The 21886-nt window shown below is 38.9% G+C and overlaps 1 pseudogene; it reads left to right on the top strand.

The window, feature by feature from the left end:
• The first annotated feature begins 2609 nt into the window (after positions 1-2609).
• Positions 2610-2837, top strand: LOC102913638 (small EDRK-rich factor 2 pseudogene; annotated as a pseudogene).
• The last annotated feature ends 19049 nt before the right edge of the window (positions 2838-21886 follow it).

Here is a 21886-nt window from a genome sequence, read left to right as displayed (position 1 = left end):
AACAGAGCCACTCCTCCTAATAGAGCCACTCCCAGTGAGCTTATGGGAGCCAATTACATTCAAACTACCATAGTGTTCAACATCTTTAGTCATCAGAGAAAGCAAATTAAAACTTGCTTTAGCTAGAGGCAGTGGTACACACCTATGCCATCAGCACTAGAGGAACAGAGGCAGGGGTATCAGGAGTTCAAGCCAAGTTCTGAATATATAGTAAGTTCAAGAAAAGCCTGAGATACATGAGACCCTGTCTCATAGTTAAAAAAAAAAAGCACTTAGTTCCTCCCCACCCCAATCAGAATGGCTATCATCTAGGGGGAAAAATGACCATAAATGCTAGCAAGAATGTAAGGAAATGGGAGTCTGTATACACAGCAAAAGAAGATATAAACTATTGCAACTATGATAGAACTCAGTGGAGAGGTACCTCAAAAAACTTAAAATAGAATGACTACATGATCCAGCTAATATGTCTTAGTTAGGTATATGTCTTAGGGTTTCTATTGCTGTGAAGAGACATCATGACCACAGCAACTCTTAGAAAATTAAACACTTAATTAGGGCTGGCTTACAATTTTAGAGACTTATTCCACTATTGTGATGGCAGGAAGCATGATAGGCACACACAATATTGGAGAAGGAGCTGAGAGTTCTACATCTTGATCCACAGGCAGTAGAAGAAGAGTGTGCCCCACACTGGTCATAGCTTGAACATATGAGACCTCAAAGCCTGCCCTCCGAGTGACATACTTCATCCAACAAGGCCACACTTGCTCCAACAAGACCACACCTCCTAATAGTGCCACTCCTTGTGGGCCAAGCATTCAAGCACATAAGTCCATGGAGGCCACTCCTATTCAAACTGCCACATTCCATTCCATAGCATAATGCAAAATGCATTCAGTACAACTTCAAAAGTCCCTATAGTCAGTAACAGTCTCAATTCTGTTTAAAAGTTCAGTCTCTTCTGAGACTCATGCAATCTCTTAACTGTAATCTATTGTAAAATAAAAATAAAGAAGCAGATCACATACTTCCAACATAAAATGGCACAGGATATACATTACCATTCCAAAAAGTAGGGAAGGAAACATAGCAAGGAAATACTGGACCAAAGCAAGACCGAGAAACAGATGGGCAAACTCCAAACTCTATGTCTATGTCTGATGCCAAAGTGCTCTTCAGATCTCCAACTCCTTTCAGCTTTGTTGACTGCATTACACCTCTCTCTTGGGCTTGTCTCACTTTCTGCTAGCAGTTCTCTTGGGCAGGTATCACCTGGCTCTGACATCTCTAACATCTTGGGTTCTCCAAGGCAATCCAGGCTTCACCTTCACAGCTTCACACAAGGGCCTCTCTGGGCCTCCATAAAGGGACACCCCTGACACATGCCTGGCCTTCATTAGTCATGGAAGGAGATTCCATAACCCCTTTCTTCTACCCTTGACTCTAAAGCCAGAACCATGTGGCCAAAGCTGCCAAGTTCTGCTGCTTTCTGGGGCTGGAACATGGCCCGCTCATTCAATTACGTCTTCACCCACTTTGTTTTCCATGATTTCCTTCACTGTCTAAGCTTGGCTGTCCTGAAACTTGCTCGGCCCTCAAACTCAGAGATCTGTCAGCCTCTGCCTTCTGAGTACTGGGATTTTCCTACTTTGATGGCCCATTAAGCCCCTCTTAAAGTGTTCAACTGCTTTTCTAATCCATAGTCCCCAAGTCCATATACCACCAAACATGGTCCAACCTATCCAAGTCCCTGGTTCCAACTTCTGTCTTAGTTAGGGTTTCTATCGCTAGGAAGAGACATCATAATCACAGAAACTCTTATAAAGGAGAACATTTAATTGGGACTGGCTTACAGTTTCAGCAGTTTAGTCCATTATTGTCATGGTGGAAAGCTTGACAGTGTGCGGGCAGACATGGTGCTGGAGAAGGACCTGAAAGTTCTACATCTTGATCCACAGGCAGCAAAAGGAGACTGTGTGCTACATTGAGCATAACTTGAACAATGGAACCTCAAAGCCTGCTCCCATAATGACACACTTCCTCCAACAAGGCCACATCTACTCCAACAAGCCATGCCTCCTAATAGTGCCAATCCCTACAGGCCAAGCATGCAAATACATGAGTCTATGGGGGCCATTCCTATTCAAACAACCACAGTATATTCCTAAAGAATGTAAGTCAGCATACCTCAGAGATAATTGCATACCTATCTTTATTGTGGTATAATTTATAAGAGCCAATAAATAGTACCACCTAGATTGGATATTCACCCACATATGAATAGATAAGAAAATGTGCCATATAAGCACAACTGTTTTATTCAGCCTTGAAGACAGAAAGTATGTTATTTGCAAGAAAATGGATAGGACTGAAGGTCATTAAGGTAAGCAAAAATAAGCCATGCTCATAAAGAAAACTACTGTTTTCTTTCATATACAAAGCACGGATGAGTGTGCATGTACACACACACGTGCAAGTGCACACACACACACACACACACACACACACACACACACACACACACTATGGAAGTAGAAGGGGGTGCCTGCAATGTCAGCCAGAACAAGGAGACACAACTGAGGCAGGTTGGAATCAGTGCTGTAGTCATGACCCACGGTAACCAGCGAGATCTTGCTGGCCAGGACATGAGGAAGCAGATCGACTCGGTTAAGGGAAAGCACTGAGATGATGGGCTTTTTCCTGTGGCCAGCAAGCAGAGGGACTCGGAGATCATGCAGCAGAAGCAGAAAAAGGCAAACGAGAAGATGGAGGAACCCAAGTAGCTTCGTGGCTTCATGTCCAACGCTCTTGCCCTGCGCCTGTGTGCCTGGAGCCAGTCCTGTCATGCTTGTCGAGTTTCCTCCTGTAGTGCTCACAGGCTCCAGCACCGACAACATTCCCTTTGACGGCATTCCCTTTGCCCTGAGTCTGCAGCGGGTTCCTCTAGTGCTTCCTCCTCTCAGGTAGCCTCTCTCGCCCTGGGCCACTCCTGGGGGTGCAGGGTTCCCTGTTCCCAGTGTTTTTTATTCCTGTGGGGCACACTCCAAAGTATTAAAAGTAGCTTTGTAATTCCAAAAAAAAAGGGAAGTAGAAGGGGGACTATTTGTGGGGAAGGTGATGAGAACAAGTGACTCCTGAGGTGGGAAGTGGGGGCAAGGTACAATGATGTACGCATGTAAAAATGTCAAATGAGGGATTTGAGAGATGGCTCAGTAGGTAAGACCATTTGTCGCACAAACATGAGGATCTGAGTTCAGATCCCAGCATTCATATAAAAATCTGCATTTGACACATAAACCCATAACCCAGTGCTGGAGGAGACAGGAAGCAGCAGGAGGCCCTTTGGGGCTCAGTCACTAGCCAGCCAGCCAAAATGCAAGGAGCTCCAGGTTCAATGAGAGACCCTGTGTCAGGAAAATAAGGTGGAAAGCAATAGAAGGAGATGTCCAATCCTCCACTGCCCTCCACACATGCATTCATTGCAAACAATTAATTACATACCATATGCACAAAGAAAATGTTGTAATTAAGCCCATTGATGTGTATGCCAACTTAAAAGTTACTTTTAAAATAAAAAAATAGATTGACTAAATAAATACAATTACATGGCAGGCCTGGACATCATTAGATTGAAATATATGTGATGGTGTGGGATTTTAGAGAAGGATAGTAATTTTAGGAATAGTGTTTTATCATAACATAAAAGAAAAAGTACATAAGATCAATAAAAGTAAATTCTAAATGAATTAAGGTGTAAAACAGACTAAATTCTCTACATTGCCAGAAAAACACATCTTTAAAATCAGAAGAATAGTATGTTTTTAAAAATACATAATAAAGTTTCAAATTTGGTAACAGAGGGAATAGAAGTTTTCTATTTTGAATATATTGAGAATTAATACAAATAATGCGAATACCCAAGTTGTACTAGAGGAGATATTCATTACCATATATCTAAAATCCAGTCACAAAATATATAAATAATGTCTCAAATTTCAAGACAAAAATTATACCGAAAAGGAAAGATGTTCAGAATAAGTTGCTTGACTTGGTGACAAAGAATATTTACAAAGCTGTACTGAAAATGATGGCAGAGTGTGGGGTGGGCACGACAAGAGCTCAAATGCTAAGCTGACCTGCAGTCAACTTCTAAAGTGCCTATCTACAGAAATAGAAACTGGAACATGTGGGGAATAGAAATGGCAGAGCAGAGGGCAGTACTGTTTTTAATTAGCCCTTTAATGTCACAGCTAGTTTTGTAATACTGCTATCTGAAAATTGCATTTGCTCTAATACAATTAATTAACTAGTTTACTCAGAAACAATTTGACCAGTAAAAAAATTACTTGCTTTTTTTTAGTCCTGATTTCATCTGCAAAAAATGCTGATACATCTGGAGTAATACACATAGCAAAGTGCTTCATTTATATGCTCAACACCTTGGGTTTGATCTGCAGTGTCACAAGAAGAAAGAGAAGATGTGTATATATACATACATACATACATACATACATACATACATACATACATACATACGTACATACATACATATATACATACATACATATGGAAGATGGTGTAGTGGTTTCAATAGGAATGGCTCCCACAAACTTGTGTGAATACATGGCCCATGGGGACTGACACTGTTAGAAAGTATGGCCTTGTTGAAGGAAGTGTGTCATTATGGAGGTAGACTTTGAGGTCTCATTCATTCAAGTTAGGCCTAGTGTGGTTCACAGCCTCCTTAAGTTGCCAGCAGATCAATATGTAGAATTCTCAGCTCCTTCTCCAGCACCATGTCTACCTGCATGCGACCATGCTTCCCACCATGACAATAATGTACTAAACCTCTGAACTGTGACCCAGTCTCAATTAAACATTGTGTAAAGTCTCAATTAAATATTTTACTTTATAAGAGTTGCTATGGTCATGGTGTCTCCTCACAGCAATAGAATCCCTAACTAAAACAGATGGCTCAGTGGTTTAAGAGCATTTATTGCTGTTGCCAGCATCCCCATGGCAGCTCACAACTTTTTGTAACTACAGTCCCAGTGGATGCAACACCCACTCCTGACCTCTGGGGTCACCAGGCATGTACATGGTGAGCAGACATACATGCAGGCAAAACACTCATACACATAAAATTAGATAAATCTAATAAAAAGAAAAATCTTAAAGAAAAGAAACACTAAGAATATCTAACACAGTGAACTAAATAGAAATGTTCATGCTCTCTACAAATGCTTGCTGACTACCCCCATTACTGCATGTATGAAATACACACATATCTCTGTCTTCTGACAGACATCATTGAGAGCCCAACGTTTGTGGCACAAATTCACTAAAAAGCCATATGTAGCCTTGAAGGCCCCACCCCACTCCACCCCCCACCTCACCCCACCCCGGCTCAGAACCAAGCTGCACACAGCCAGAGTTTCCACCCGATATGGGCCAGACTCTCTTTGGCTTGTTCTCTTCTAGTGGGTGGTGGGATCTCTCTGGATCTCCATCTCAGGTTGATACCACATTAAGAAGCTGTCTTAAAAACCTGCTTAAGTTTCTGCTGTTCTACACAGAGGAGTCAGCCTCACATCTGAATTGTCATTGTCAGCAAATTTTGTGAGTCAGTTAAGATATCTTTTTTTTTTTTTTTTAGGTTTTTTGAGACAGAGTTTCTCTGTGTAGCTTTGTGCCTTTCATGGCTCTCGCTCTGTAGACCAGGCTGGCCTCAAACTCACAGAGATCCACCTGCCTCTGCCTCCCAAGTGCTGGGATTAAAGGCATGTACCACCACTGCCTGACCAGTTAACATATTAAAGGGAGAAATTAGTTAAAAGAGAAAATTTTTCCCATATTAGAAAAATGGGACACATTTTTACAATGGAGGGGATTTGGTCTCTGTTTGATAACACATTCGGCAGTCTGAAAATGGAACAATTAAATGAGAGGATAATTAATGTTATGATGGGATTTACATAATGTCAATTATGAATATTATTTTTTTGGTCATTTTTGTTTTAGCATTAAAAGGGTTGGTAAATTTGAGTGCCAAGATAAAAAATTTAGAAAAACTTGTTAAAACAAATCATAGAGAAACTCAGACCCAAACAGAAGAATTTAAAGGTTAACCTATCTTAGCAATGAACTATACGGTTACAGAGAAACAGCCTAAGGTTTTCAAAGAGCCAACATTACTCTATCTGGTAACCTTATAGGAACTGCCAATTGCTCAAGGCTGTGTATGAGTGAAATGGACTCATGTTACATTTGAGGAGATTTAAAGAAGCTATAGACTCCTGTACAAATGTTACATTTGAGGAGATTTAAAGAAGCTATAGACTCCTATGGCATGCATTCTCCATTTGTAAAGCAGATATTAAACTCATAGTCAACTTATAATAGAATTATACCTCAGGACTGGAAAGATTTCATTACAGCTGTCCTAGACACTAGTCCACAGTTACAATGGAGAACCTGGTGGAAAGAGGAGACTAAGACTTTAGAACAATGATGTAGGGCTAGAGGTGTGGAAATTTCCCAAGATCAACTTCTTAGAGTAGGCAATTATGCTGATATACAAAGACAATCTTTATATGATGACCACACCTTAATTCTATGCCACATGGCAGCCATGAATGCTTGGGACAGAATTGAAGAAGTAGGAAGGAAAATTGAGTCATTTACAAAAGTTATACAGGGCCCAAAAGAAACCTTCATGGAATTCTTACAAAGGCTGTCTTCAGCAGTAAATAGAAATCAAATTCAGAAGCTAGACAGATAATAATTGAATATCTGGCTTTTGAAAATGATAATGCAGCATGCAAAAGGGTAACTAGACCATTAAATCAAGATCAGCACCCTTGGAAGAATGGATCTGAGAGGCAATTAATATTGAATCTCATGACCATGAGGATACTTGGATAGGAGAAGTGATTTCCAGAGGTTTGAAGAAAAATAATATTGTCAGATGCTTTAATTGCAGTAAACAAGGTCACCTAAAAACGAATGTAAATAGGGAATTCCTAGAAACAATGTTTCTTCAAGGAACAATGGCAACAGAATGCCACTCCCTTCTGGATGATGCAGAAGGTGTACTATAGGCAAACAGTGGACTAACAAATGTAGATGAACAAGGGACAGGCAAGGTAATCCTTTGCCTTTACTGTCAGGAAACTCCCTGAGGGGGACTCTCACAGACCCCCATAGCAAACTCAGTTCAGTCCTTTCCTGCCATTGTAGAATAAACCCCTTCCCAGAGCAATTAAATAACCAAATGGCTATTGAAAAAGCACACTGCTTAGGGTGATAGAAGAGCTGTAGTAGAGAGAACAAAAAATTCAGGAGAAACCATAAAGTAAATATTTGCAAACTTCTATAAATGAACAAATACCAAAATTAAAATTACAAATAAATGACATTCTCATTGAGGGTCTTATAGACACAGGTGCAGACATAACAATAATTGCACCAGAATCTTGGCATCCAAATTGCCCTTTTAAGTGATAAATGTTCAGCTGTTAGGGATGGAAACATCTCAAGTGAAACAGAGTGCAAGATGGGTTGAATATATATGGCCAGAAGAACAGAGAGGAAAATTAAAGCCATATGTGGCTAATATAGCTATGAATTTATGGGGCCATGATCTATTACAACAATGAAATACCCAAAATAACAAATTCCTCCAACCTCAGAAACAAACATAAACTAACATATGGTTCTGAGAAAAATATTAGAAGGTGTTATAAAGAACAGTCACTAACCATCCATAGTGTACAATCACAGGGCACAACAGCTGCTGATCTTTCAAAGACACCAACAGCTGTACCTTTAAAATGGTTAACAGGCAAGCCCTATGGGTTCAGCAATGGTCTTTAACAACAGAGAAACTGTGGGCTTTAGAAGAGATGGTACAAGAGCAGTTAAATGTTCAGTATTTTGAAGAATCAACCAGCCCTTGGAATTCTCCTGTATTTGTTATTAAAAAGAAATCTGGTAATGGAGAATGGTAACAGACCTAAGAGCTATTAACAAGGTAATCCAGCCAATGGGCTCTCTACAATCTGGAATTCCTTTGCCTATTCTGTTACCTAAAGGATGGCCTCTAATAGTTATCAATTTAAAAGACTGTTTCTTCTCAATACCCTTACAAGAAAAATAAAGAAAAATTTGCCTCATGGTGCCTGCTTATAATAATTCTCAGCCAGTTAAGAGATATCAATGGGGGTTCTCCTACAGGGAATGTTAAATAGCCCAACTCTGTAGTCGGAAGGTTTCTCTGGTCCCACCAGGCCCCGCAGTCCCATGGCCCACTTATAAAATAATCACTCAGAAGCTTATGTTAATTATAACCGCTTGGCCATTAGCTCAGACTTATTACTGACTCACTCTTACACTTAAATTAACCTATAATTCTTATCTATGTTTAGCCACTTGGCTTGGTACCTTTTCTCAGTTCTGCCTTGACAACTTGCTTCCTCTGTGTCTGGTTGGTGACTTCTGATTCAGCCCTTCTTTTCCCAGAATTCTCCTCGTCTGCTTGCCCTGCGTATATTTCCTGCCTGGCTACTGGCCAATCAGTGTTTCATTTATCATTAAATCAGAGCAACACATACTCACAGCATACGAAACAACATCCCACAGCCCAACTCTGTGCCAATATTTTGTACAACAGCCATTGGAAGTAATACATAAACAATTTCCTAAATCTATTTTACATGGTTGATATTTTACTAGCTGATTCAAATGCAGATACCTTAGAAAGAATGTTCAAAGAAGTAAAGAAAGTTTCTCCTTGTTGAGGATTACAAATTGCTCCTGAAAAGATACAAAGAGGAGATTCTATTAAGTATTTAGGATATAAAATAGATCTACAAAAAATTAAACTCCAAGATGTGCAAATTAGGAGAGATCAATTATGGACTCTTAATGACTTTCAAAGATTATTCAGAGACATTTCTTACCTGTGGACTGCTGTTGGGATAAAAAATAATGGACTGAGTAATTATTTAAAAACTTTAGAGGATGACAAAGACTTAAATAGTCTAAGAGAATTATCAGCTGAAGATGAGAGAGATTTGTCTGGACTGCAGGGGTGGGGAGTGTGAACAGGACCTGAGAAACTTGTTTGAAATGTTGTATCAACTGGGCATGCAGGACCCATAGGGAGGTGACCACTGAACTTTGAAAGGCAAGATGGCCTTTCAGGTTCTTGCTTTGGAGAAGAAACTGCCAGACATTCTACAGGACACAGGGAGAAGCAACTAAAAACCTCAAGGCCTATAGGCTGAAGATGGATGCCCCAATGTTGCAGAGGAACTTTGAGTAACTATCCAGGCAGCTCTCTCTGCCATTCTAGATTTTTGGAAGTTGCTTATAATGCACTTCCTGTTTACTTAGGTAATATTATATCTTCCTGGGGTCTTTTATGTAGTTGAAGACTAAATAGTTATAATTATAATTCTCCTTGGTTATGATAAAAGATAAATTTGATATGAAACTTTGGACTCAAATATAAAATCAATGATAAAATATTTTCTTTAATTTTGCCAAATACAAATAAACTAGATATTATAACTGTAATTCTTGCTTGATAATTGTTCTATTATATGTAATTGTACTATATTAAAGTTAAAACTTGCCTTTTTGATTAGATAGAAAAAGGGAAGTGCTAGAGGATATCTTTTTGTACACTGTGAATATATGTTGCTATGATTAGTTAATAAAGAAGCTTCCCTGGCCTATGGCAAGTCAGGTTATAACCAGGAAGGAAAGCCAAGAGAGAGACAGGAAGAAGAAAGGCAGAGGCAGGAGAGACGCCAGCCTGCCACCCAAGGAACAATGTGCCAGCAGACCGGGAAGCCACAGAACACATGGCAAAACATAGATAAATAGAAATGAGTTAATTTAAGATATAAAAGCTAGCTAGCAAGAGGCCTGCCATCAACCATACAGTTTGCAAATAATATTAAGCCTCTGAGGGATTATTTTATAAGCAGCTGTGGGACCTCGGGGCAGGCTGGACTGAAGAAGCCTTCTGACCACCAATCATGACTTCTCAAGATGAAGAGCAATAAGTAAATACAACTTTCTATATTCATCACACCAACACTGAAACTTTCTGTGTGTTTTTTAATTTGGGGTGATATAAAGTACTATTTCTTGTCTAATTGTTGTGGGTTAGCTCACTTGCATCACTAATTATTAAATGACAGCTTTTGTTGCTTAAAAAGTATTTTTGCTATACCTGTTCATCTCTCCCTACCTCCATTTCCTGGCAACCACTGATTAGTTTTTATTATCTCCACACTTTCATCTTTTCCAAAAAGAGGCTGTGGATTTGTTTCAGATTAAGATACATCAGGTTTCACGAGCCAAGACCCCCTGAAAGGTCTCCGATGACACCATGGCCCAGATGATCCAACATCCAGAGCAGTTTCAAGGCAACTGGTTCACACAATACAGCCTCACGGACTACCCCATAGGCCTAAAATTTTCTTTGCGTCCCCATAAGATACAGCGCCCCCCTCCAGCAGGAAGTAGTAAGAGATGCTATGCCCAAATTCCCAAATATACCAAGCTGGCTTTAGAGGTGGAATTGGCTCACTCCCCCTCTAAACTCAGACATTTTGCTTTTAAAAAAATGGTTAAGAGATTCTTGTGTCCCAAATCAGAAGAGCCCTCTGGTGTGGGACAGAGAAAAACCAATATTTTTATTTAAAACAGGTTGATTATAAATGTGATCTCTTTCTAAAGAAGAAAAGGGGATATGATATAGATATATAGGAGGATATGGAGATGATAAGATAAAAGGGTAGATTAATGAACCTACTTTTAAAGAACAACTTGTTTAAAATGTTTTACATTGGTATAGATTTTAGTTTATGTTTAAAATGTTTTACATTGGTATAAATTTTAGTTTACTGATACAAACTTGAAGTTAATTTTGTTATACTGTATATATATATATATATATATATATATATATATATATATATATATATATATTCTTGTTTGAGGTATTATGTTTATGTAACTCATTTAAAATTGTAATGGATAATTAAAAATAGATTAATAATTAGTCATCTATGATAATCATATTTGTAGCCATGTTAGTTAAGTCTTCTAGGTATACATAGATATATTTCAGATAGATAGGTAATCTTCAAACACTTCATAGACCTAGAGAATATGGCATTTAAATAACTTAGAATTCTGTTGACATGAGACACAATTGCTCCTGGCTGCACCAATTTGATCCCGAGAGAATGTTGGGCTTCTAAGACATTTCCATTTGGAAGTTTGTCTTCTTGGCACAAAATGGCCTACTGGGCAAAGAACTGCCCTTGCCTTGACGGCTGACAGTATGAATGCAATGCTGTCCTTTCTGGACAAGCGGGACACAAGGAAAGTGACCACTGTACTCTGCCAAGACAGGGTAAGATGGTCTTTCAGAATTCCTGCTTCTGAAAATGGTCTGTCAGATACTCTAGGCCTGTAGCCAACTTGAATGCACCAACAATGCTGAGAAACATTAGGTGACTGTCCAGGCTGCCAGCTGTCTTGGTCTACTTTTGCAAGATTCCCGAAAGTTGCTTGCATCCATCTACCATCTCTCAGGTACCATTATGTTCCTTCTCAGGTCTTTGATGTGGTTGAAGACTAGATAGTTGTAATTTTCTCAGTTATGATAAAAGATAAGTTAGATATAAAACCTTAAACTCACAAATATAAGATAGATAGGACATCTTCTTTAATATTATAACTGCAATTCTTACTCGATAATTGTTTTGTTCTATGTAATTTTACCATGTTAAAGTTAAAACCTTCCTTTTTAAAAAAAGAAGAAAAGGGGAAGTGCTGTGGATATCGTTCTGTATAAATAAAACACTGATGGCCAGTGACCAGACAGGAAGTATAGGCAGGACAAGGAGAGAGGAGAATTGGGGCAACAGGAAGAAGGAGGGAGAGACACTGCAGCCACCACCAGGACAAGCAGCATGTAAAGACACCGGTAAGCCACCAGCCACATGGCAAGGTATAGACTTATAGAAATGGGTTAATTTAAGATATAAGAACAGTTAGCAAGAAGCCTGCCACGGCCATACAGTTTATAAGTGATATAAGCGTCTGAGTGGTTATTTTATACGTGGATTGTGGGACTGCGGGGCTTGGTGGAACCTGGAGAGAAGCCCTCCAGCAACAAGAATCATTGATAATGTGGAGATTTCCAGATTGACATTCCCATTTAGAAATATGAATGGAGATTGCTTCATCTTTGTTCACAACTTTGCCTCTAATTTCTCTATATTTCTAAGTATTACCAAATGTGTATATTATCACAGTTTATCTATTATCTACTTAAGGACACTTGCCTTTTTCCAACATTTGGACATTTATGAATAAAGCTACTTGCTATGGCTTGAAATGAGGTATCCCCCACAAAAGTTCGTATATTGGAGGTTTAGCTCTTAATGCCATATTCAGAACTTGGGCTTTGGGGGTTGGACTGTAAGATCTGTGACCTAATCAATAGATCAGAAGATCAGTAGATCAATGGATTCATAAGATGATATTATTGGGAAGTGTAGTAAACTAGGATGTGGTGCCCATTTGGAAGAAGTGGGTCACAGGGCATGCCTTTGGAGAATTCCCTTGTTCCTGGCCCTTTCATCATGTTCTGATGCTTCCTGGAAGCATGAGATGAGCAGCTTTCTTCTGTCAGTCCCTCTCCCAAGATGTTTCTGCCTTGCCATAGACCTGAAATCAATGGAACTCAGTGAAATCAATGACCAGGAAACTCCAAAACTATGAGCTACAATGTATTTCCCTCATTTGTTTGTTGATTTATTTGTCACTGAGATTGAAGACCTGAGCCACCATGACCACTCTAAATCCTTCCTTAATTGAGTCTTTATCAACTAAAGCATTGTCATAAACATTCAATATGGCTTTTTGAATGGTTATAAGCTTTCAACTGAGTGGTTAAGTAACATGGAATAAGACAGATGGATCACACAGTAAGAATGCTTATTAAAAAAAAAAAAGACCTACATTATTGAAAAATGGCTGAGCCATTTGGCACTTGGTTCAGCAATGAATGGGTGTTCCTAGATTTTGGGGTAATCAGTTTTCTTGTTTCTTGCAATGTGAGTAGATTGGTAGGGTTTTCTTGCTGTTTAAAGTGCTGTCCCAGGGTGGCATATGACACTGAGCTTCTGTCCATAAGAAGTTACCATGTTACCATCTAAGTGCCTTCCTTGGTAATAAGTCTTTTAAGGCCTTTGCCATTTTTTAATTGGGATATTTGTTTTCTTAATGTTGAACTTTTAAAGTTCTTTTGTTATTTAGGTCATCCCATTACCAGTTATGTGTTTTGTAAAGATTATTTTCTAAATTTTGTTTGAGTTCTTTTTCCTAACAATACCATTAATAGAGAGAAAATTTAAATTCTAACAAAATTCAATTATATTTTTCTTTTTTAGCAATGCTGCACAACTGTGCAGAGCTCACTGAGTTTTAGGAAACTGTATCATGTATAATGACCACTGGCCATATTTATCTTTTTTCCACTAGATATTTCCATTTCCATATTTCCCAAATAATACATATAAAAGTGCTAAGTAGCTCATTAGGGCAAAAAATTGGAAACCTAGTACGAACATGGTAAGAAGCCCAAGACAGTATTTCACACAAGATACTAACCTAGATTTTAAAAACTGTTAACACATCACATTCGTTAGGATGATATATGCTGGGGAGGACAAGAGTATTAATATGATAGTAGGGTATGTGCCTAACACACACAAGGTCCAAAGTTCACACACACACACACACACACACACACACACACACACACACACACACACAAACACTACAGACACAAATGATGGAAAGATTAAGAAAGTAAACAGTAATAAAATAACATTTATACATTAATTTCAACTGGTAAAGCTTAATTTTGGTAAATAGAAAAGAAAATCCAGAAACGTGTATTTAGAAGTTACACATAAAACAAATCTGGGAAGACTGAAAGAGCGAAGGCTCATGAACGTCTCTAAGGCAGCTCAGAGGACCAGAGTCACATGGCCATGCCAAGTCATGCTGTGAACACAAGACAAAAGGAATGCTTCTGCCCACAAATCACTTTACTCTTGGCTAAAGCAGGCCAGTTTTCTTGGGCTCCTTTCAATTTTGCTTAAGTCAGTCATAATTACATGAATATCCCTCATTATCTAATCTATCCCACTTCTGAGATGGGATTACAACTTTTGATGCCACTTTATTCAAGCCTCTTAGGTTTCATTATTTAGAGAGTGAATGTTTTGATAGGATGGATTTATTCCTTCCTTCTTTGGAAGGGGGATGAGATTGTGCAAGTTCTCTGAGTTCATTCTCCACCTCTACTTTATATAATACCTCTTAAATCAACTCAGATTACTGCCTGTCCTATTTAAAACTTTCACAGACAGATCCCATATCTTGCCAAGGAAATGATACACAGTCCTATCTGTAAGTGACTTCTCATTTCTAACCAAAAAAAATTATAATAAAGAATAGTTTTTGAAGAATTTTTTTTCTAAGTAGCACTATATAACTTGACTTGGGGCCTTTAATGTTAATTGCATAAAAACAATCAGCATTTGGTTGTGGAATTTCCCATGGAGGGCCAGTTGCTGTAGAGTGTTTTATGTTAGCATTAGTATTTTATGTGACATAAACATCACTAGACACTGTAATCATGGGAGTGAAGCATCATTACAATAATAAACCATTTGTTTTTATTTCCATGATCACCTTTAACATTACTCACCAGTTGCCACCTAACTTGAAGAAAAGTTTTTTTAAAGTACTTGGGAAGTTGTAGCAGGTATGGCTTCTATAAAAGCTTTTTTGCTTGCTGGCTGACTTTTACAAATTTCCAGTATTCATATGTAAGTTGTGTAAAATAGATAACCTTAGCAGTTTTTATTGAGTATGCACATTTAATCTATACTTAACTTGAATATTATTTTCATTTTTACTGTATTTAACCCCTATAACTATGAATGTCTTCCTTTATTTTTCCTTTTGTATTTTTATTATATTTTAATTTCTCAAAATAAATCAAATTCATTAAGATTAAACCTTTTTTTACTAAGTTATATACAGCAAATTTAGTTTTCTGTTATACTTTCTAACTACTTGTCATTGATATATATAGTTGGTTTTTAAGAGAATTTTAAAAGTTTATAGATTTTTAAAGTGAATGTCTCTTTTTTGTGTACACTTTTTCATTTTCTATTACATAGCAAGACATTTAGTAAAGTTGACTTTCTAACATGTCGGCTTTCCCTTAATTCTCCTTTTAAGCCACAGTTTTGTTTTGTTTTTTTAAGTTTCAATAAGATGAAGTTGCACTATATAGGGCAGTAGCAGAACACTTGCTTAGCACGTTTAAGGCCCAAGGTTGGTTCCCAGACTGGAAAAAAAAATAGGTAAGATCAACACATTGAATCTATCATCCCTACTCAACCACACAAGTCACTTACTTAAAACCAAAGTGTTTGTAAAACAGAGTTAAGGGAACTATGACAGATTGGAAGTCACATCACCTGAGGCTCTTAACTGGGTTGAAATTTCAATTCTAAAGATAGCGAAAGAAGAAATTAACAATTGATATCCAAAGGGAATATATGAAATGCAATGTAATAATTTTTTTTTTTTTTTTTTGTTTTTCGAGACAGGGTTTCTCTGTGTAGCTTTGCGCCTTTCCTGGAGCTCACTTGGTAGCCCAGGCTGGCCTCGAACTCACAGAGATCCGCCTGACTCTGCCTCCCAAGTGCTGGGATTAAAGGCGTGCGCCACCAACGCCCGGCGCAATGTAATAAATTTTATGAACATGTATAACATAAATTTTTACTACTATGGAAAAGAATGTTTCTAAACTGAATCTTGAGGGGAAATCCTATCCAAGTTTCAGAGTCCGTAAGTTTTGAGTGTTGGGATGTCACCACCTGCTGGAGGATCAGAACCAAGAGGTTTTCATTTTAGAAATCCTCAATAATAGCAAGCTTATTAACACCAGGCACCCTTTGATCCGCACTCGTTCAAGGTGTTGTTGTCCTCACTGCTTTCTGTCTGTGCATAAGAAAACAGACACACAACGCTTAAGCAGGGCCTGATTAATCCCCCAAATCATAATACTAATTATGCATATCCATGTCATATCTGACTGATTTCATATAAGACTCTTCTAGTCCCCTGGTTCTTCATGTCAGGACCTTCGTGTGTCAGTGTGCCCCTCAAGCATTTGGATACCAGGTCGGATGTCAATGCCCAATTTAACAATGGATATGGGTTTGCATCACAACACTATGCTGACAGTTTTCCCTGCTTCTCTCAGTTTCTCATTTATCTTGGGATAATTAAGAGCTAAATTTCTAGTGAATTTTCATGTTATCTCCTAGGGTTACCATTGGCTGAATCATTTAGTAAGAGCACTCTATATTTCTCATCATCTCCCTCTTATTTTCTTACCCATAATGAAAGAAACAACCAAGATAAAAACACTTTCAACTCTGACTGACAATTTAAAAACGGGTGGAGATGATGTAAGAGCAAATGCCTTTGTAAGCTGTGAGATGGTAAATTGGTGCTAAAGTTTGCTAGTAATTTGAAAGCATCTCTCACAAAGATATACCACATAGCCTTTGACACAGCAATTCCACTTTGAGAATCTGTTCTACCCATTTTTTCATATATATTCAATATAGTACTATTTGCAATAGCATAATAAATATCTATGGAAACACTGTATTACTAATAGTCAGGTAAAATAAATTGTAGGAAAATTATGCAACAACACAGTAAAGAATGCTATGCAGCCTTTATTTGATTGTTTTACTTTACTTTTTATTTTGCTTTTCTTTGTGGTAGAGGACTGGAGAATTGAGCCTCAAGGTGTTGTGAATGCTATGAAAATATTCTACCACTGAGCTACAACTATAGTAATCAATATAATTTTTAATATATGATGTTACATATGAAACCATGTATAAAATGGCTCCATATAATCCCCAATTGAGACTTTTGAAAAATGCTTGATCACATTCTTCATTGGCACCATTTGATATCTAAAAAAAAAACCTTAATTTGCAATAGTATGTAATTTTTTAATTTTGGATTGGTTTAGTTTTTGGTTTTTCAGGCCAGAGTTTCCTGTATAGCTAGCCCTAGCTGTCCTGAAACTCACTTCTGTATACCAGGCTGGCTTTGAACACACAGAGATCTACCTGCCTCTACCTCCCAAGTGCTGGGATTAAAGCTGTGCACTATTACTGCCTGGCTAAATACATAGTTTTTTTTTTTAATTAAATTCTTTATAACTAAAACAACATTACCTATCAAAAAGACTATTTTTTCATTATCTTTTCCTTTTCTCTCATTGACAATATAAATTAAATTTCCTTTGATGATGCAAATAAACTCTAATATAATCAAGCATTTTTATATCAAGAATGTCATAATGTAACAGTTCCTCATACTGTCATCTCTCTGAACATGATCCTCTGGTGCTGCTGGAGCAGGGTGTAGGAACTGAACAAAGTCCTAAGTGAATGTGGTCTGTTAAAGTGTGTATGACCATGTCAAGAATCCCAGCACCTCAGACCTATGTATGCTGGCTACTTTTATGCCAACTTGACTAAAGCTAGAGTCATCAGAGAGGAAGAAGACTCAGTTGAGTAAATACCTTTATAAGGGTAGACTGTAGGCAAACCTGTAGAGCATTTTCTTAATTAATGGTTGATATGGAAGGGCCCTGCCTATTGTAGTAGGAGCCACAGCTGGGCTGGTGGTCAAAGGTTCTATAAGAAAGCAGGCTGAGCAAGCCATGTGATGATAGCCTTACTGATGTATAGCAGAACCTCTCCACTGTCTCTGTATCAGTTCCTGCCTCCAGGTTCCTGCCCTGTTTGAGTTTCTATCTTGACTTCCTTCAATGATAAACAGTGATATGGAAGTATAATAAATCCCTTCCTCCACAACTTGCCTTGGTCATGGTGTTTCATCAAAGCAATAAGACACCATGGAAATGGCAAAATCAGGCTCAAGGGGTTGGGATCCAATGCTGATAATGTGTACAAAAAGTATCTGATACAGTCTCCTCTTTCTGTATGACTACAGCATGGTACTACTCCCCTACAAACACCTACTATTGAAATAGATGACGTGCAGCCTCCCCATTTCTGCTGTAGATAATAAATGCACAGACTCTCCAGGCTGCTGCTGGTGTAGCTCTATCAATCAAAGCACATGGCTCACTCCTATCCTTGCACGTGTGTGTGTGTGTGTGTGTGTGTGTGTGTGTGTGTGTGTGTGTGTTTTCTTCTTTGCTCCAGTCAGGGCATGTTGTAGGATATTTGTGTACCGTGTAAAGATATAATGCTGTGACTGGCTTAACAAGAAGCCAAAAGCCCAATAGCTAGACATGCAGTATAGGCCGTACTTACTTCTGGGCAGAGAGAGGGGAAGTAGGAAGAGAATCTAGGCACACAGGAGAGACTCCAAGAGATGGAGATGAAGCAAGACATGCAGGAGGAGCAGTAACAGCCATAAAGGTAGCATGTAGATTAATAGAAGTGGATTAATTTGAGTTGTAAAAACTAGCCTAAGCTATAGGCTGAGCTTTCATAATTAATAAGTCTCCATGTCATTATTGGGAAAGACTTATTACAAGGGCAATTCAAGTGTCTGTCATGGAAGCAGAGACAAACTAGAGGAACATAGTGGTTTAGGATGTGGAGAAATTGACAAGGGACTTTCAACCAAAATGGCTTCTTCCACATAGCGCTAGAGCCTTGGCGATGTACTATCTGCTCTGGGGATCTCAGGAGGTCCTGAGAATCCAAAGAAAGTGAAGAATGCAAACATGACTGGCACTAGGACAGATGTTATCACACAGTTGTGAGGCAAGCAAGGATGTGAACTCAGAGTCTGACTGAAACCCAAAGGTGCCCTTGCTTCTCTCTCTCCAGGCCTCTAGATCTATTTCATTTCTTTCTACCTGGGAGTTCTTTGAATTCCTTGACCAGAAAATGGCTGCCTTGTACCTTGTATGTTCCCAGTCCTGTTACTAACACATTTCTATTTGAAACATTTGAATCTAACTCCATCTTCTAAAAGAAAGAAAACCAGAGTAACTGGACTCGGCCACAGGTGCCAGTCCACTGAACTGTGTTCACTGCTCAAGCTCCATGAACAAGGTACAGATCTCAGCCAGGGGAGATGATGTATAGACTAAGAAATGCCCAAAGATGAGCTGGCAGCGACTTGCTGTAATTGATCAATGTAAACTGCTGGCTTCCCTCTGAATTGTAAAATCCCATGTTCCAATGATTTAAGTAGAATTTTGGGAAGTATAGCTGATTTTAGGGGGCCAAGAGTAGAAGAATAAAAATGCATACCTTGATTCACAGCCACCTTAGAATACCTGTACAGAAAAGGCTGCCTCCAAGGAACACAAACCAAAGCATGTCGGTTTAAAGTTCTGCAGAATCTCACAACACAGGCAGATATACATCAGAAAAGTCTTGCTTCAGTGGCTAGGCGTTGGAATCAGCTAAGAGTATGTGATGTGAAACATGTGGTATGCACTGATGTTTTCAGAAGCAGGCTGGAAAGCAGTGACTGAACAGGAATGTAAGGTGCTACTCACCTCACTAGGGTGAATGCCACATGCTGAGCAAACACTTCAGAAACAAGAAGAGCACGGTGCTGCACAGAAGCAGGAGGGGACTCCTGAGTGACAAAACACCATGCAGAGGAGAAATTACTGCAGGGTCCATCTCACATCACGAGCTGGTCCTCAAGTGTGCATCTGGAGCTAATTCACTGTTGATTGACAAGTGCACTATCAGGCATTTTTAAGGACCCATGTCAGCTTCAGCATTTTAACTGTTTTGTTGTAAAACCAGAGTTACAATGTAGAGTTATTCCTTGATCTCCCAGGCCCATTTCCTCTCTTTCTCCTGAGTTCAAAAGTTCAAGATTTTTAAATACATACAACTTCTTGCATAGCACAAGGCTCAATGTATTCACGTGGTCACTTGTCCTCTGGAAAGAATTCCTGACACCTCAGAAATGTTCATCTTTGTTCAGGTGTGGTCACTGGGGGGAACTCTCAAGACTGTCTTTGAAAGCCATTTTTTAATTCTTGTTCCAGCTACTTGGACACATTTTGAATTTTAAAATCCACTGACTCAAGTTGTTGACAAATGGCATTCAGATGATGTAGTGGTTTAGATGAGATCGTCCCCCATAAGCTCCGATATCTAAATAGTTTTGGTCCCCAGCTGCTGGGGCTGTTTGGATGGGTTTGTGATTTATGGCCTTTTGGAGAGAGTATGTAACTGAGAGCAAGCTTTGAGGAGCCAAAAGCCTCATGCCATTCCCAGTGTGCTCTCTCTCTCTCTCTCTCTCTCTCTCTCTCTCTCTCTCTCTCTCTCTCTCTCTCTCTCTCTCTCTCTCTCTCCATCCTGCTTGGGCTTTGAGATGTAAGCTCTCATCAGTTCCTACTGCTGCCAGGCCCTGCCATGTGGGACTGCTTCCCCTGAAACTATAAGCCCAAATAAATTCTTTCTCCCCAAGTTGCTTTTGATTTTCATCTTCCAGGTAAGAGTCTGTGACTGAGGGCAGTCAGGACAGGAACTCAAGTTGGGAACCTAGGGTCAGAAACTGAAGCAGGGAATATGGAGGAATGCTAGTTCCTGGCTTGCTCCTCTTTGCTTGCTTAGACTGCATTCTTATAACCCTCATGACTACCTGCTCAGAGGTGGCACCACTCACGGTGAGCTGGGCCCTCCCACATCAATAATTAATCAAGAAAATACCTTTACAGACTATGGCCAATCTGATGAAAGTATTTTCTCAGTTGAGGTTCCTCTTCCCAGATAACTCTAGCTTGTTTGTGTTAAGTTGAAAAAAACCTAACCCAGACAGGTACTATTAAGAAAGTTCTGCTGCGGTCCAGTCAGTTTCTACACTACGTCACTACCTGCAGCAACTTCCCAGTGACTAGGCCAGTGCCGCTGGACCACTCAAGGCAGCTGCTAGCAAGCCTCATCAGCACCTCTGAACTTCCCTGTTAGCTGGAGGGCTATGGATCTATCCTCTTCAGTGACACTTGGGGAAGTGGGGAAAGGGTAGTCTCCCTCGGGCTTAGGAAGCAGCTGCTCTCTGTATCTGCCATTTGGAATCCTTTTAAACCTTGGTGGTATTAATTCTCTGATATATGTTAATTCCTTATTCTGAATTTTTTCCAATCATATGTGAATTGCATGTTGTAATCCTAGAATTTGGAAAGTAGATGAAAAAAGACTAAATTCTTGCCTGTATTCCTTAAAATATGTGTATATCGATTGTTTTATATAATGTATAAACATTATATAGACATTTATTTATAAGACTAATGGAAGATATTCTTTAGAACAATTTCCTGAAATAAAGAACAAATAATAATTTTCCTATTTATCTTAAGTGTTTGATGGACTTGGTATTTAAGTATCCTTAAAGTAAAGAACTCAAAAGATTTTTCCAGAGATAAATTATTTATTAACCCCTGATCTCCCTAGAGAACATCTCACAGTAGTTGATGTTTGAAAATTGATTCTCAATAGTGCCAACACTGTGTCTGGCACTTCCCAAACCATCCACTAACCGTTGGCCCTAAGACCTCAGGTAAAGGCACACACCTACCACTTGCTTGTTTGAGGCCCTCACTCTCGGGGGTTGTGCCTGGTGATGGCAGTCTTCAGAAGCTTTGCTGATGGCTAGAGATGTGCTGTTCAGTTTTACTTGTTTGTTTTGTTTTTGTTTTTGTTAACTTAACTCAAGCTAGAGTCATCTG

The sequence above is a fragment of the Peromyscus maniculatus genome, chromosome 2, assembly GCF_049852395.1.
Source record: "Peromyscus maniculatus bairdii isolate BWxNUB_F1_BW_parent chromosome 2, HU_Pman_BW_mat_3.1, whole genome shotgun sequence".
Classification (NCBI taxonomy): domain Eukaryota; kingdom Metazoa; phylum Chordata; class Mammalia; order Rodentia; family Cricetidae; genus Peromyscus; species Peromyscus maniculatus.
This window is presented reverse-complemented; position numbering and strand designations above follow the sequence as displayed.